Source organism: Triticum urartu, chromosome 7A (genome assembly GCF_056163025.1).
Source record: "Triticum urartu cultivar PI428250 chromosome 7A, HENAU_Tu73, whole genome shotgun sequence".
Lineage (NCBI taxonomy): Eukaryota > Viridiplantae > Streptophyta > Magnoliopsida > Poales > Poaceae > Triticum > Triticum urartu.
Genome location: NC_141879.1, coordinates 391,825,886 through 391,841,578, shown reverse-complemented (window position 1 = coordinate 391,841,578; position 15,693 = coordinate 391,825,886).

Sequence of the window (15,693 nt, the reverse complement as noted above, 5' to 3'; positions counted from 1 at the left end):
AACTTTTAAAAAGGCATATGCTAGCTATAATAGGCTTAAAAGCAAGCAAATATATGCATTCCTATCGGTATGTTTAAAACTGGATTGATGAAATGTACTGCACAGTAAATAATTACACATATAGAGCATCACATTGTGAACAACTGAAATAAACAAGGCATACTGCAAACAACCAAATATAGCAATTAAAACTGGACATATTCTCACTACACTACAAAGGGACTTGACAAAACAAATCATCGGTTTCCCCCTGTGAAGAGGCATGGCAAAACAAATCATGGGTTTCCTCACTGGTCACAGATGGGATCGTTCCCGTGGGAAGAGCACAGACCCTGGATGCGCTCCATGTTGTCGTAGATGGGCTCCTTCCCCTTGGAAGAGCACGGCTGTAGGGTACCCTCCCTGTGTCGCGGACGAGCTCTTTTCCCTTGTAAGAGCAGATGGACTCTTTCCCCTTGGAAGAGCCAGAGAGGGTGCCCTCCTCGTGGTTGCCAGCGTCGAAGAACGTGTCCTTCAAAAATGACAAAAGGGGCTCGATGTAGGATGGCAAATTCTTGACAGCAAGCCAAAGGAGATCAACGGTGGGGCTGAGGGAGTCCTGGATTAGGGGGTGTTCGGGTAGCCGGACTATACCTTCAGCTGGACTCCTGGACTTTGAAGATACAAGATTGAAGACTTCGTCCTGTGTCCGGGTGGGACTTTCCTTGGCGTGGAAGGCAAGCTTGGCGATGCAGATATTCAAGATCTCCTACGTACCATTATAACCGACTCTGTGTAACCCTAACCCTATCCGGTGTCTATATAAACCGGAGGGTTGTAGTCCGTAGGCAATCAACTCCATATACAACAATCATACCATAGGCTAGCTTCTAGGGTTTAGCCTCCTTGATCTCATGGTAGATCTACTCTTGTACTACCCATATCATCAATATTAATCAAGCAGGACGTAGGGTTTTACCTCCATCAAGAGGGCCCGAACCTGGGTAAAACATCGTGTTCCCTGCCTCCTATTACCATCCGTCCTAGACGCACAGTTCGGGATCCACTACCTGAGATCCGCCGGTTTTGACACCGACATTGGTGCTTTCATTGAGAGTTCCTCTGTGCCGTCGCAATCAGGAAGGATGCCTCCTCCCGTCTTTAAAGACGGCACCGTTGCTAAGGGAGCCTTGGCTGTCGGCCAAACTCTCCAGCTAGGTGGTTTCCTCATGACCGCCTGTTCGGCTGTTGCGCCGACGGTGACCTCTCGGGTCATCAAAAGCAACCTACACGTCGGCTCGGAGCTCGTTGAGCAGCTAGATCCAATGGAGCTCTCTTCCGTAAACGAGCTCTTGGATCGCATCGCCGCCCTAGGGGTCGCTACGGATTACGACCAGGTTGGGCTTAAACCCGATCTAAGAGAAATTAACTCTCCCCAAGTCACCCACCACGTTGCCGTGGTAGAGGCGCAGTGCGGCGACCCTTCATCTATTTTAAGGACTAGCTACGTCCGAATTCCTGACTCCTCCAAGCCGGATACCCGCGGAGAGGAGGATGTAACTCAAGACCTGAGCTTAGGATCAAGCAACGGGCTAGATTCGTTGGACAACATCCAAGAATCCGAACTTCAGAGTTCGGAAACTCTTCGGCCTCCGAATCTTGGATTGGGTGAGGTTTCGTTTTCAACGACACCCGCCCACCCGAATATAAGCGATCTCTCCCAAATCAGGCAGAGGCCCGAGGAAACAGTACATCATTACTGGGCCAGATTCCTCCTGGTTATGAACAGGATAAAGGATTGCCACGGGGAGACGCAATCTCAATTTTCTGCAGTAATTGCACGGACGAGGGAATCCTTAACGCCGTAAGTCGTCGTGATATTACACGCTTCGCTGACTTGGCGTCCATAGTACAAAAATACTGTGCGATGGAAAGTGCCTGGAAAACCGAAATAAAATTTTGGGATAATCCGGCCTTGAATAGTAATCCCGTCTGAACTAAGAGGGTGCATCATCATAGGAAACCCGGGATAAACACCAAAAAGCCAAAACCCACTACAGGGCATGGAACCATACTGGAAAGGTGGCTTGATGGACCCTGTAGAATCCACAGTACAGAGGACGCCACACCAACTCACAGCCTTAGAGCATGTTGGATACTCCGGCAGGTGGCCAAAATTGGCGAGGACCTCTTAATTCTGGAGGACGCAAAAAGCCAGCCCGAGGACACCAGTACCGTTCTCACAGTCTTCGAGACTTCCGCACCAAACAGTATGCGAAAAAGAACACTCCGCAGCCTCGCCGAAGTCTATCAAGTTGCAACAATAAATCCATGGAGCGACACTACTATTACCTTCAACGCAAGTGATGAACCTAGATTCCGAACAGCCCGAGCACCAGCCGCATTGGTCCTCAGTCCCATAGTGGACGGCTTTCGCCTCACCAAGGTGCTCATGGATGGAGGCAGCGGACTGAACCTCATTTATGAGGAAACCCTTCAAAAAATGGAAATAGACTGGAACCGCATCGAGCGAAGCAGCACAACCTTTAGAGGAATAATCCCCAGTCGGGAAGCGCGCTACACAAGAAAAATCACACTAGATGTGGTGTTCGGCACGCCGGATAATTACAGGTCCGAAGAAGTCACGTTTCAGGTGGCCCCGTTCAAAAGCGGATATCACGCTTTACTGGGACGGGAAGCATTCTCAATATTCCAAGCAATACCCCATTACGGGTACATGAAGCTTAAGATGTCCGGGCCGGACGGAATTATCACTCTAGCTAGTGATCCGGACGTAGCACTCCGCGCCGAAAACAAGATGGCCGCATTAGCCCTTGAGGCACTATCCGAAGCCTTAGCGACTAAGGAACTGACTGCGCTGCGCTCCACGGTTAACAGGGATGATGTGATACTCGATAAGAGATCCAAATCCACATCCTTCAAGCCAGCTGACGAAATAGTCAAATTCCAGGTCCATCCAACGGACCCCAATAAAACAGCTTCCATCAGGGCACGACTGAACCCTGATGTACACGCCGCACTGCGAGAGTTCCTACGAGAGAACTGGGACATTTTCGTCTGGCACCCTTCAGACATGCCAGGGATCCCACGCAGGCTGGCTGAACACAGCTTAAATATCCTAAAAGGATTCAAACCTATCAAACAAGCCCTTCGGCGTTTTTCCGAACCCAAGAGACAGGCTATAGGAGAGGAGCTAGCCAAGCTATTGGAGGCCGGATTCATTAGACATAAAACATCCGGACTGGCTAGCAAACTTGGTGATGGTACCAAAGAAGGACAAATCCTGGCGCCTGTGTGTCGATTTTAAAGACCTCAACAAGGCTTGCCCAAAGGATCCCTTCCCCCTCCCCTGTATCGATCAAATTATCGATGCCACCGCAGGACACGACTCGTTGTGTTTCCTCGACGCATACTCTGGATACCATCAAATCAAGATGGCAGAATCAGACCAAGCCGCAACAGCAGTCATTACACCATACGGCCTATTCTGCTTCAACACAATGCCCTTCGGGCTGAAAAACGCCGGCGCAACATATCAGCGCATGATCCAGACATGTCTGGCAAATCAGATTGGCAAAACAGTGGAGGCGTATGTTGATGATGTGGTCGTCAAATCAAGACATGTCGAATCTCTAGTAGACGACTTGAGGCTTACATTCGATAACCTCCGAAAATATGACATCAAGCTCAACCCGAAAAAATGCGTCTTCGGCGTTCCAACCGGAAAGCTCTTGGGCTTCATTGTATCCGGTAGAGGAATTGAAGCAAATCCAGCCAAGATCCGAGCTTTGTCACAATTGGATATCCCAAAGGACCTCAAACAAATACAAAAATTAACCGGATGCGTGGCGGCTTTAAGCCGCTTCATCTCCCGCTTGGAAGAAAAGGCACTACCCCTCTATCGCCTCCTTCGGCGCACCGAACACTTCGAGTGGATGGAGGCCGCCACAGCCGGACTTGATGAAATAAAAGCCATATTGGCAACAAACCCAGTCCTGGCCGCGCCGAACACCGGCAAACCAATGTTATTGTACATTGCAGCAACACATCAAGTTGTCAGCGCAGTGCTTGTTGTCGAGCGGGAAAAGGATGGACACAAATTCCCCCTTCAAAGGCCGGTCTACTACGTATCCACTGTCCTCACTCCATGCAAATCACGGTACCCGCATTATCAAAAGATTGCATACGCAGTATTCATGGCATCCCGGAAGCTATGACACTACTTTCAAGAGTGTTCCATAACAGTAGCCTCGGAAGTACCACTCAACGATATTATCAACAACCGCGACGCAACGGGCCGGATTGCAAAATGGGCCATCGAGCTTCTCCCGTTCGATATAACCTATAAGCCACGGTGAGCTATTAAATTGCAAGTTTTGGCCGACTTCGTCGCAGAATGGACGGAGGCCGAGCTCCCTAAAGAGTACGGCAAATATTCAAACTGGATTATGCATTTCGACCGCTCCAAAATGTCGGACGGACTGGGGGCTGGCGTCGTCCTGACGTCCCCCACAGGAGACACAGTCCAATATGTGCTCCAAATCATGTACATGGATTCCAACAATGCAGCCGAATATGAGGCCCTCCTACATGGTCTCCGGATAGCTGTATCCATGGGTATCCAGCGCCTAGAGGTACGCGGGGATTCAAACCTCGCGATATCCCAAATAAATGGAGACTTCGACGCCAAGGACCCAAAAATGGCAGCTTACCGCAACGCCGTCCTAAAAATGTCAGCTCGGTTCGAAGGGCTGGAGTTTCACCATATAGCCCGAGAAAACAATCAAGCAGCGAACGTCTTGGCACGCATCGGAGCAAAACGCGATGCAGTCCCCCCCAATATCTTTTTGGAAAGATTGTTCAAGCCATCTGTAGCATGGGAGGGGGAACCCGCAAATAACAGCCCGGACCCAGCCTCACCACTCGACGCCGAACAATCTGACACAATTGGAGGCTCTGCCAATGAAATTACACCTTCAGCCCACGTAATAATGGTGGTCATCGCCCCGTCGACAGAACCATTCCTAACCTACCTTACTAGGCAAGAACTCCCGGAGGACCAAAACGAGGCCCGCTGCATAGTGCGGCGATCTAAAGCGTATAGAGTCCATGAGGGAGAGCTTTATAAGAAAAACACTGCCGGAGTCCTTGAAAGGTGCATCTCCAAAGAGGAAGGGCGGAACCTTCTGGCTGAAATTCATGCCGGACTCGGTGGTCACCACGCCGCTGCTCGGTCCCTTGTTAGCAAGGCTTTCCGTATAGGCTTTTATTGGCCGACGACCCGGGCAGACGCTCAGGACCTAGTCCAATGATGCGCTGGTTGCCAACTTTTTGCCAACCAAAGCCACATGCCACCCACCGCACTCCAAACTATACCCATCACCTGGCCTTTTGCGGTCTGGGGGCTTGACATGGTCGGACCCCTTAAAGGTGGGACCGATAGGAAAAAATACTTACTGGTCATGGTGGATAAATTCACCAAATGGATAGAAGCCAAGCCTGTTAAAACGGCCGAATCCGGACCTGTGATAGACTTCATATCCGGGGTTGTACACCGTTATGGCGTCCCCCACAGCATCATAACCAATAATGGTACAAACTTTACCGCCGACGAGGTAAAACTCTGGTGCAAAAACATGGGCATCAAGCTCGATTATGCTTCCGTCTATCACCCACAAACCAACGGCCAGGTCGAACATGCAAATGGTCTTATCATGAGCGGCATTAAACCCAGACTGGTGCGGTCCCTCAAGGAATCTAACACGCACTGGGTAGAGGAGCTCGACTCCGTGCTATGGGGGTTGCGGACCACGCCAAATCGCACCACCGGATACACACCATTTTTTATGGTGTACGGCGCAGAGGCAGTTCTGCCCTGCGACATAATTCATGACTCACCTAGAGTGCACATGTACGAAGTAGAGAATCCGAGCTCGACCGGAAGGACAACTTGGACACCCTGGAGGAGGAGCGTGACGTGGCAAAAGCCCGTTTCGCATTTGATCAACAGCAGGCCCGAAGATATCAAAGCAGAGAAGTACGGGCCAAAAATTACAATGTTGGCGAACTAGTTCTACGCTTGCCGGATAAGAAAAAGGACAAACTCAAGCCCAAGTGGGAAGGTCCATTCATAATCGACCAAGTCCTGACTGGCGGGGCATACCGCCTGCAAGATGTGTCGGATAACCGACTCGAGCCGAACCCGTGGAATGCCACCCGTCTCCGAAGATTCTATGCCTAGCGCCGGACTCTGTGTTCGTCTCCTTCCTCTGTCCATTTTTGCATTTTTCTGTCTTACATTTCTCTCCTTCCCCTCTTTTCTTTTATAGCCCTTAAAGGCTCATCTAGTGACGCGCCACTCGCACTCATTAAACATGGGGGCTTCTTTAACAGAAGCTTATTTATACGGGCTTCACGCCCAACACATGCGTCAAACTTCCGCATGTACCTTTTTCTTCACCATTATATGCATCGATATGACTTATGTTTTGGCCAAGCTGGGTTGCCTGGCTCCTGTGCTTACCCCTACGTTCCCGATTGTTCGGCTAGGCGGTAAAGGGAGCACCTCTGCGATTGTTACTGCCGGGTCAGCCGGATGTGTACCTCAGACTGGGTGAAGCCGAAAGCTAGCGTTCTTAAGGGAATATTCGGTCGGTGAGATAAAAGATGATCTTTTTCTCATTTTATGCGCCCCCAGATGCTTTTTCTGCGTCTTTTTACGCAGTCCGGACATGCACTTTAGGGCATGCCTCCCAGCGAAAGGAACCCCTAACGGAACTGTTCTCTCTGGAAGATGTTTCTTACTAACCATGTAATATAACATAACTTGTTGGGCACTTGTCTGATAAAGCACTAATGACCCCTACGCCTGGTCTCCACGCGTACCATGGTTCTTATATAACCGCTATGGTATTCGGACACACTCCGGACCGTCAGGTCCCGAGGTTGAAGCGAAAAGGTCGGCAACGACAAACGATCTACAATCCGGCTAGAAGGCATTAAACATGTCAATTCAAAATTACATAGTCATTCTGACTGATTGTATTCCTCTTCTATACCATCTAACAGGCTTTCTAATTTACAGTCCTGCTGGGAATACTTCGTGGCCAACTCTACTTGGCCGTATACTAAGCTCACAAGGATCTCCTTCCCGTCAGGCCCCACTGGTCCGACCTCGGCCATGTGGTTTGGGTCAGACTTCGTAAAGCGGGTCTTCACCATGGCCCAGGCTTCCCTAGCGCCTTGTCGGCAGGTCTATATCTTCCACAACCGGAAGCGCCGCCGAGCTCCCTTCAGCTTCTCAGCAAGCTCTCCAAGGCCCTCGGGCATGGAGTGGGCAGGCCATAAGGCTTGGGCAACACCTCGCATCGCCTGCCGAATTCGCTCGTGCAGTTGCATGAGTTCGGGAAGAAGGTCACCCGTAGAACTGGGCATCTCCTCTGCAGGACGACCTGTGAGCATACCTACAGACATTACTCTGTTAGTCGACTTCCTCGCCGAACTCTTTTTTTTCAAAGTTCGTTCAAGCACTTACTGAATATGCCGCGTCGAAGCCGCTGATTCTCCCTCGTGGAGTCCGACAGCTGGCCACGAACATCTTTAAGTTCGACATCCAGCTTGGTGTTGGCATCATGAAGATCATTCTTCTCTCGCCTCACCTTTTTCAACGTACTCTCACCGGCCTTTAGACGGCGTAAGAGTTGTTGCTTTTCCGGATCGAGTCCGGCGCCATCTGCCACATGATTTGTCAGATTTGCACCCACACCGCACAATACTAATCTTTTGAAGCGTATCTTACCTGAGGGGGTCTCTTTGGGCTCCCCTGCTGCGGCTAGTGCGGCCTCTAGTTGGGCCTTGCACTTTTCCAGCTCCTGGGACAGTACGGTATTCTTCTCTGTAAGAACCTGCTTATTAAATGATCCTCAAATCAGTTGCTCTAACTGTTTCAAGTCTCGGGGGCTACTGGTATATCTATATTTGACCAAAATTTTCTTACCCGTATGTCTTTTACATACTGCTCCGTGGCTCTGGCTAAACCATTTTGAGCGGCATGGAGGTACGCATCTCCCGAATTAAAGGCATCTAAAGCCTCTTGGGACAAACAAGCGTCGCGTAGAACTGTCCGGCGATGCCTGTGGTTCATGGCACTCTCTCTGTCGGAGGAGCGTCCGGTGCGCGCCTTGTGCTCGCCTCCGCTTCCTGGCCAGACGTTGGAGCCTAGCTGGTGGGGGCGCGATTGGCAACCTCTCCGGATGTAGTCCGGCGAGGTCTCTTCGTTCTGAAGATAGCACGAACGTTAATATGCCCTGACAGAATAACACCAGGGAAACAGAGGGTGCGCTATACCTTTGCGCCGGCATCTCAGTCTGGATTGCATTCCTTTTTGCCCCACGGGGTCCTGCGGCCCCTCGTTGGCTAGCCGCCGCAGGTTCGGCCTCCTACCTCAGGAATCTCCCTTGCAAAACACGGTTGTCGTAAGAAACACCGGAATACATGAGAGTGGAATCTCTCTCAAGGGAATGAGATTCCGGTTTCTGTCACCTGGGAGGCCGGGATTAACCCTGGGTAATCAGCCGTGATGGCTACCAAGGTATTGTCCTTGCTTAGCTGATGGAACACCCCGTCGATAAGCTCCACCGATATGTCCGAGTCCTCTTCGGAGTCCGGATCGAGGGACCGTTCTGGGTCCTCGGGCTGTGGAGGGCGGCTGTTTATATCCTTCACCTCCTGTCGCAGTTCCCGCACTGAAGTCGTTAGACTACATATCTAACCGTGGGAGTATAAAACAGACGGGCAAGCGCAATTATTCACTTACCCAACTTGGAGGATCGTACATAGTAAATCCGGCCTGCGGATTGACGCGGAGGAATTCCTCCTTTTCTCCCTTGTACAAAGAGGATAAGATCTTTACTAGGGCGGCAGCTGAGGCCGGCCCCTTACGACCGTAACGGGTGGCGTCATCCTCCCCGTTGAAATCCCACATGGGGTGGCCTCTATATTGAAGCGGCTGCACCCCCCGCATAATGCATGCGGCCATGACTCCAATCATGGTTAGTCCGGAATGAGCCAACAGTCTTATCCGGCCCATCAGGCAAAGGACGTCTCTGTCGCTTTCTCTCTGAGAGCTCCGCGGACGCCAGCTCAAGTGTTTCTTCAATGGAGCACTGTTGAACTCAGGGAGACCGACCCGGATAGGGTCCAGTAGCGGGACGTCATCTATATAAAACCATTCCGAAGGTCAGTCCTCGGACGCCTTCTTTGGGGTTCCGGATAGGTATCCGGTCCCGGCGATGCGCCATACTTCGGCTCCGCCCACTTGGTATATAGACACCTTTTGAGAACGGGGCACCAGGCAGAATAACCTCTTCCACAGCGCAAAATGAGCCTCAACGCCTAAAAATAGCTCGCAAAGGGCGACGAAACCCGCAATATGCAATACGGAGGCGGGCGTGAGATTGTGCAGCTGGAGGCCGTAGAACTCCAGAAGTCCGCGGAGAAATGGATGAATTGGAAATCCCAGTCCCCTTATTAGATAGGGGACGAGGCACACCCGCTCTCCTTTAGAAGGATTGGGGGTGCTCTCCGCTTGTTTTTCGCCATTCTAGGTGGCGATACCAGCTCGGACCGGGACCATGTATGCCTGAGGGAGAAATCCCTTGGCCTGAAGCGACACTAACTCGGTATGCGGGATGGTGCAACTCTCCCAATCCCCGGGCTTGGGACCGGAGGGGCGAGGGCAGGAGCTGCGACGGCTGGTCATGTTGGAATGGACCTTTGCTGGAAGCGCTCTGACGATAACTTGCGGAAAGGAGAAGATGTGGTTTGGACCTAAATCCCCATCCCGTTAAATAGGCGGCTCGTTTATACGGCTAGGGGTGTGGATGTAAAAACGCCCCGGCTTTTCGCATTCGTTTGACACGTGGAAGACGGCCATTATTGGGCGTGGGAGTCGAGGAGCGCTACATTACAAAAATTGGACATTATTCCTACAGGTACACAAGATTTGGAGAAGGACCCGCCTTGCAATGCCGAACAATCTGCACGCCGGCCTCGTCGTCATTGAAGCCTGGTTCGGGGGCTACTGAGGGAGTCCTGGATTAGGGGGTGTTCGGGTAGCCAGACTATACCTTTAGCCGGACTCCTGGACTATGAAGATACAAGATTGAAGACTTCGTCCCGTGTCCGGGTGGGACTTTCCTTGGCATGGAAGGCAAGCTTGGCGATGCGGATATTCAAGATCTCCTACCATTGTAACCGACTCTGTGTAACCCTAACCCTATCCGGTGTCTATATAAACCGGAGGGTTGTAGTCCGTAGGCAATCAACTCCATATACAACAATCATACCATAGGCTAGCTTCTAGGGTTTAGCCTCCTTGATCTCGTGGTAGATCTACTCTTGTACTACCCATATCATCAATATTAATCAAGCAGGACGTAGGGTTTTACCTCCATCAAGAGGGCCCGAACCTGGGTAAAACATCATGTTCCCTGCCTCCTGTTACCATCCGGCCTAGACGCACAGTTCGGGACCCACTACCCGAGATCCGCCGGTTTTGACACCAACAGGGGCCATGGATGAGATCGACGACGGTTGAACCCGAGGGGTTGGGGTGGGCCACTTAACCTGTGACATAGCTCGCCTCAGGATGTCATTGTCGGCAACCTCGATGTCGTAGCCGGCGTCCGCGACATACACGCATACTCTAGCCCGCTGATTGAGTGCCTGCAGCCAGCAATGGTCGTCAGCTTCCTTGGCGACGTCGGGCGAAGAGACTGCGATACACCTCTTTTGGGCTAGTCGCTCCTCGAGCTCCACGGGAAATGTAGCCGGGCTTAGGCTGCAATGCTCTGGAGCGGGGGATGGGGATATGTGGGAAAGGGTCATTTGGCAGGCGTCATCTAAGAAACTCAGGGTGGCCTAGGTATGGAGATCGGTGGGTAAGCTGCACGGGCAAACCGACAGATATTGACAATGGAGGCCTTGCGACGGTGGCGGCGGTGGGGACCTTGCTAGGGTTTCAAGCGAGGGAGGGTGTGTGTGTGTGCGCGCGCCCGAGGAGGTTTTGGTGTGTGTGTGGAGCGGGTCGGGGGGTGTTTGAGGAAATTACGCGGGTACTGAACATTTTACTATGCGGGAGTCAAACGCGGGAGTGATATGTCGGGGCTATTGAAAATTTTGATTATGGTGCATCGCATACGGTCCAGAGATAAAAACCGTGTGTTATGAAACATAAAAAACCTTGAGGCGGGCAGATATTTTCGAGGGTTACAGGCGGGATTGGGAACAAGAAAAATCACACACGGTCAAAACACAATAACTGTGTGTTATCAAATAGAAAAAAGTTATAGGCGGGTAGCTATTTTTTATAGGGGAAGCCTCCTGGAGCCCAATGTACTATGCGGATGTGTGCGTCATCGGGGTACCGGCGTGGTGCACGGTTAGTTTTAGTGAACCATGTCTGTTGCATAATCCGACTTGTCTAATGTTCATAAATTTGGCAAAAAATGATGAGGGAGTGGTCCAGAACACGAACACGCTTGCATGTGGACCAAATTTATGTACGAAAAGGGTGGTTTGATGTTCAAATACCAAATGCAACTTTGATGTGGCACCTATCTCGCAAAGCGCATGGTATTGCTTGCCCCCCTCGTGTCGGCGCGAAGGGAATCCTAAGCTATGAATGCATGCCTCCCAACCGAGGTTCACCTAGCATAGTGCAAAGTAGCTAGCATCCCCGCCCCCTCGTGTCGGCACGAAGGAAATCCTAAGCTATGAATGCATGCCCCCCCAACCGAGGTTCACCTAGCAAAGTGAGAAGTAGAACCCCCCCACACACACACTTCCAGTCAACGGGCCAGAGAGGCATCTCACCAAGATGGATCGTAAAACACACCAAGAATAATCCACCTTGGTCATACAACCTCTCTCTTGTTGTTGACAAAGTGATGGCCGTCCATGCCACCCCGGAGATGGGCTAGCTCGCCAATAATCACGCAAGTAGCTAGTGCTCGAAGACAACCACTGCATGCGTGTGGCCCAAACATATGTATGGAGAGGTGTGTTCTTGAATGCACAATGGAACAACTTTCATGTGGCACCGTGATTTCGAACTAGAAATCCCCACATTGAGTGAGGGTTAGGTTGACGATGCATATGTATGTTACACCACACTTCAAGCTGACGACAGGAATTCATGCATGCGTGCATAGTATATGTGCTCAAACTTAATTAGGTCAGAATCTCACCATGACCTATACTACGATAACACAAACCAAAGGAAGAATCCGTCATGGTAACCTATCTTGCTGTCGGTCAAGGTGATCATGATGTCCACGCGGGCCCACAAATATATTGGCTTGTCACTGATAACCACGCAAGGGAGTGTATCGTTCAAAGACAACCACTACATGCATATGTATGGAGGTGATGTGTGCACGCATGTTTGAATACCATTTCACAACATTGATGTGGCGCGTGCGTCAAAAATCATATAGTCCCCACAAAGAGCGAGATCTGTTCATGACGTGTCGTTGTACTAGCCACTTTGACTCGATGGGAGGGATTCATGCGTACACATGCATGTGTGTGTGCTCAAACTATATCATGTCATCCCAGAGCATGACCTATATATATATACCGTATTACAAGCAAATATATAATCCCCTCCTAAGTCAAATTAACATCTCTCGTTCTCCGGCAAAAAGTAGTGATGGGCCAAGCGGGCCCACAGACGGAAAGCATCGATATCACTGATAACCGCTTAAGTGGGTGCGAGAGGACAACGACTATCGCTTTGCATGTGGGCCAAACATATGTTGAATACCCAAAATGCACAACTTTGAAATGTCACATGCCTCAAAAACTGTAAACCCCCCACACAGAGTAAGGTTCATGAAGCATACTACATATGATGGTCCCCTTCCCCCTCTTCGACGCATACTATATGCTCCTACCATAATACAACTCAAAAAGAATCATCCTCGATGGTGAAATTAATTAACCTCTCCCGATGTAGGTCAAAGTGATGCATGCATCGACGATGGCCTCGTGGGCCCAAAGATGGAAGTGTCACACATGAGTGTCCTAGCTAGGATAACTACCGCCTGCATGCATGTGGCCCAAAGAGGTGTTCTATGATGTTTTAATAGCCAATTTTCACAACTTTGATGTGGCACGTGCCTCAGAAACCGAAAAGCCCCGACACTGAGTGAGGTGTACTTGTTCACGGACGCGTATGTGTAATATATATGCTAGTCCCCTCCCACCTCTTCGACGCGTAATATATACCACCATAACACAAACAAAAAAGATTCTACCTTGCTGGTCAAATTAACCTCACTGTCAGCTGTTCGTCAAAGTGATGAACGACGACCTCGCGGGCCCACAGAAAGCGTCACATGCGAGTATCGAGTGTCGTGTAGGACAACCATCGAATGTATGTGGCCAAAACATGTATGTATGAAAGGGTTGTGTAATGTTTTTGTCGGCATTCTGGGAACGGGGGTCCCCAGACTTGCCTGCCTGCGGCCCATGGCGTGGATGTGCTAGCAGGTCTGTACGGCCCATCATCGTCAACAAGGCATTCAAGACCCTCACGAGGGGCCAAGCCTTGTGAGGCAGACGATGCAAGACCTCCTCAGGAGCAGCCTCAACAGGCTGCCTCGCGAGGAGCGGAGATATCAAGGCAGGGCAAACCTCGTGAGGCTCTCGTGACATGAGCCATGACGAACAATACCAGGCGGGCACCAGGCGGGCGCCAGCGCGCGTAGCGTCCTTGTTACCTCTTTGGTGCCAAGGGGGCAAGTGCGAGCGCAGAGTACCGAGGCATCATGCAAAGATTTCCATATCGGTGCAACAAGACCAAGACCAGAAGGACGACAAGACGGAGGTCACCATGGAGCCCAGGATGGTGTCACCACCAGAACCTTTGGCAGGCGAAAACCACCTTTTGTCAGGATAGCTTGTACTAGTTGTCCCCTTTCAAATTGGCCGCCGTTGTTGGGTCCCTTCCCGCTCAATATTTAGGGAGAGGACCATGGCCTATATAAGTAGGACTAGCCACAACCAGGAGGCGGGATCCGCTCTCGACTCATTGAGAGGCATCTCACCAGACCCTTACCACACCATCACAAGAACACCTCAACCTTGGGAGGCTGTTCTTCCCCTTGTACTGTTCTTCATCAGCCCAAGAGGCAATCCACCACCACCACACTGGAGTAGGGTATTACATCACAATAGTGGCCCGAACCAGTATAAACCTTGTGTCTTTTTGTTGCGAGTTCATCGAGTTCATACGTGAGACCTTAGCGAGCTAGGGCATAGATCGGTAGGAGGGAAAGAACTTCGCGCGCACCCCAGAGTTCGAACCTTAAGGGTTTGTAGGAACCCGTGATCCGACATTTGGCGCGCCAGGTAGGGGTGCGTCGTAGCTTCCCTTCCGTCGATCGGTGCTCCGTCGCTCCATCGCTTTGTTGTACCCATGACGGGCGCTCGCCGCGCTCGAGCTGAACGCCGGTCTGCCCTTACTGCCCGCGTTGCCCAGACGGCTCCCGTCGGTGAGCCACCTTGTCGTTCCCCATGGCCTCTCGCCAACACCGCCACCGGCCCGACGGGGAACGAGCAGCAAGCATCCTCACTGCACGCATCGGCGCGGCAGGACGGCCGCACCGCCACTCCATCTCTGACCCGGCCGGCTCCTCGTCACATGCACGTTGCGCTCCCATCGACGCGCAGGCCGCACTCCTCATGGAGAACAAGCTCCTGCACTACCTCCCGATCAACGACCTCTACAAGGACTGGCTCGACTGCGGCGCGGACGAGCTCGGCGCCACCCCCAGAGCCTCCCAAGGCTCAGGGCCCCGGTGGCTCGTGAGGAACGACCCCTTCACCACGTGCCTTCAGCTGCACCAACTCTCCTTCGTCGACAGAACCAGGTGACATTTTCCAAGTTCGTTTAGCAAGGAGCGCTCCTCGGGCTACATTATTCCCAGTCCGCAGGGGTCTGTCCCTGTGGCATGTATCCCTTTGGCTTATGCTTTTAGTTTACCTTGTTGGGGGCGCCCCTCAGGCTGCATCATCCCCAAGCCGCTTGGGCCTGACCTGGTGGCACATATCTTTCTGCATTTACCCAAGCTGATTTGCCTTCCATGCTTAACCTACCTATGGCTATCACTTTCTTGATTGTTGCCCACTATGGGGGGCACGCGCCGGCACCCCTCTTCAGTGCCCCTTTTGCATTGTCTGGCCATCTCGCAGAACCAAGACAATAAACAAGGGTCGAGACCACGTGCAACCCTCCTTGAGGTAGGAGCTCGTGAGTCCCGCACTGGCTCACGAGTGCCCAGGCACACCTCGCTAAACCCTACTGTGCCGGCCACGTGTCAGGGTGGGGCTGTACACGCCCCAGGGGCTCTCCGCAGTAGGGAGTCCCCTCACCCGCTCCAGAAGCAAACCAGCGGTCCGACGCCCTTCTTCGCGACAACTTGCAGGGACTTCCTAAGGATCATGGCAGGCGGTACCACGAACTCTCCTTCTTCTCTCGTGCGATTCGCTTGCACATTAAAAGGGGGGCTCCTGAGCATCGCGTCTTAGGAGTTCTTACTGGCTCTCCAGCCCTCACCCCCTGGCCTTGACCACGGCATCGTGACCTGGCATAGCAGCGGTGGCTGAGCTCACTCGAGGGCCGGGACC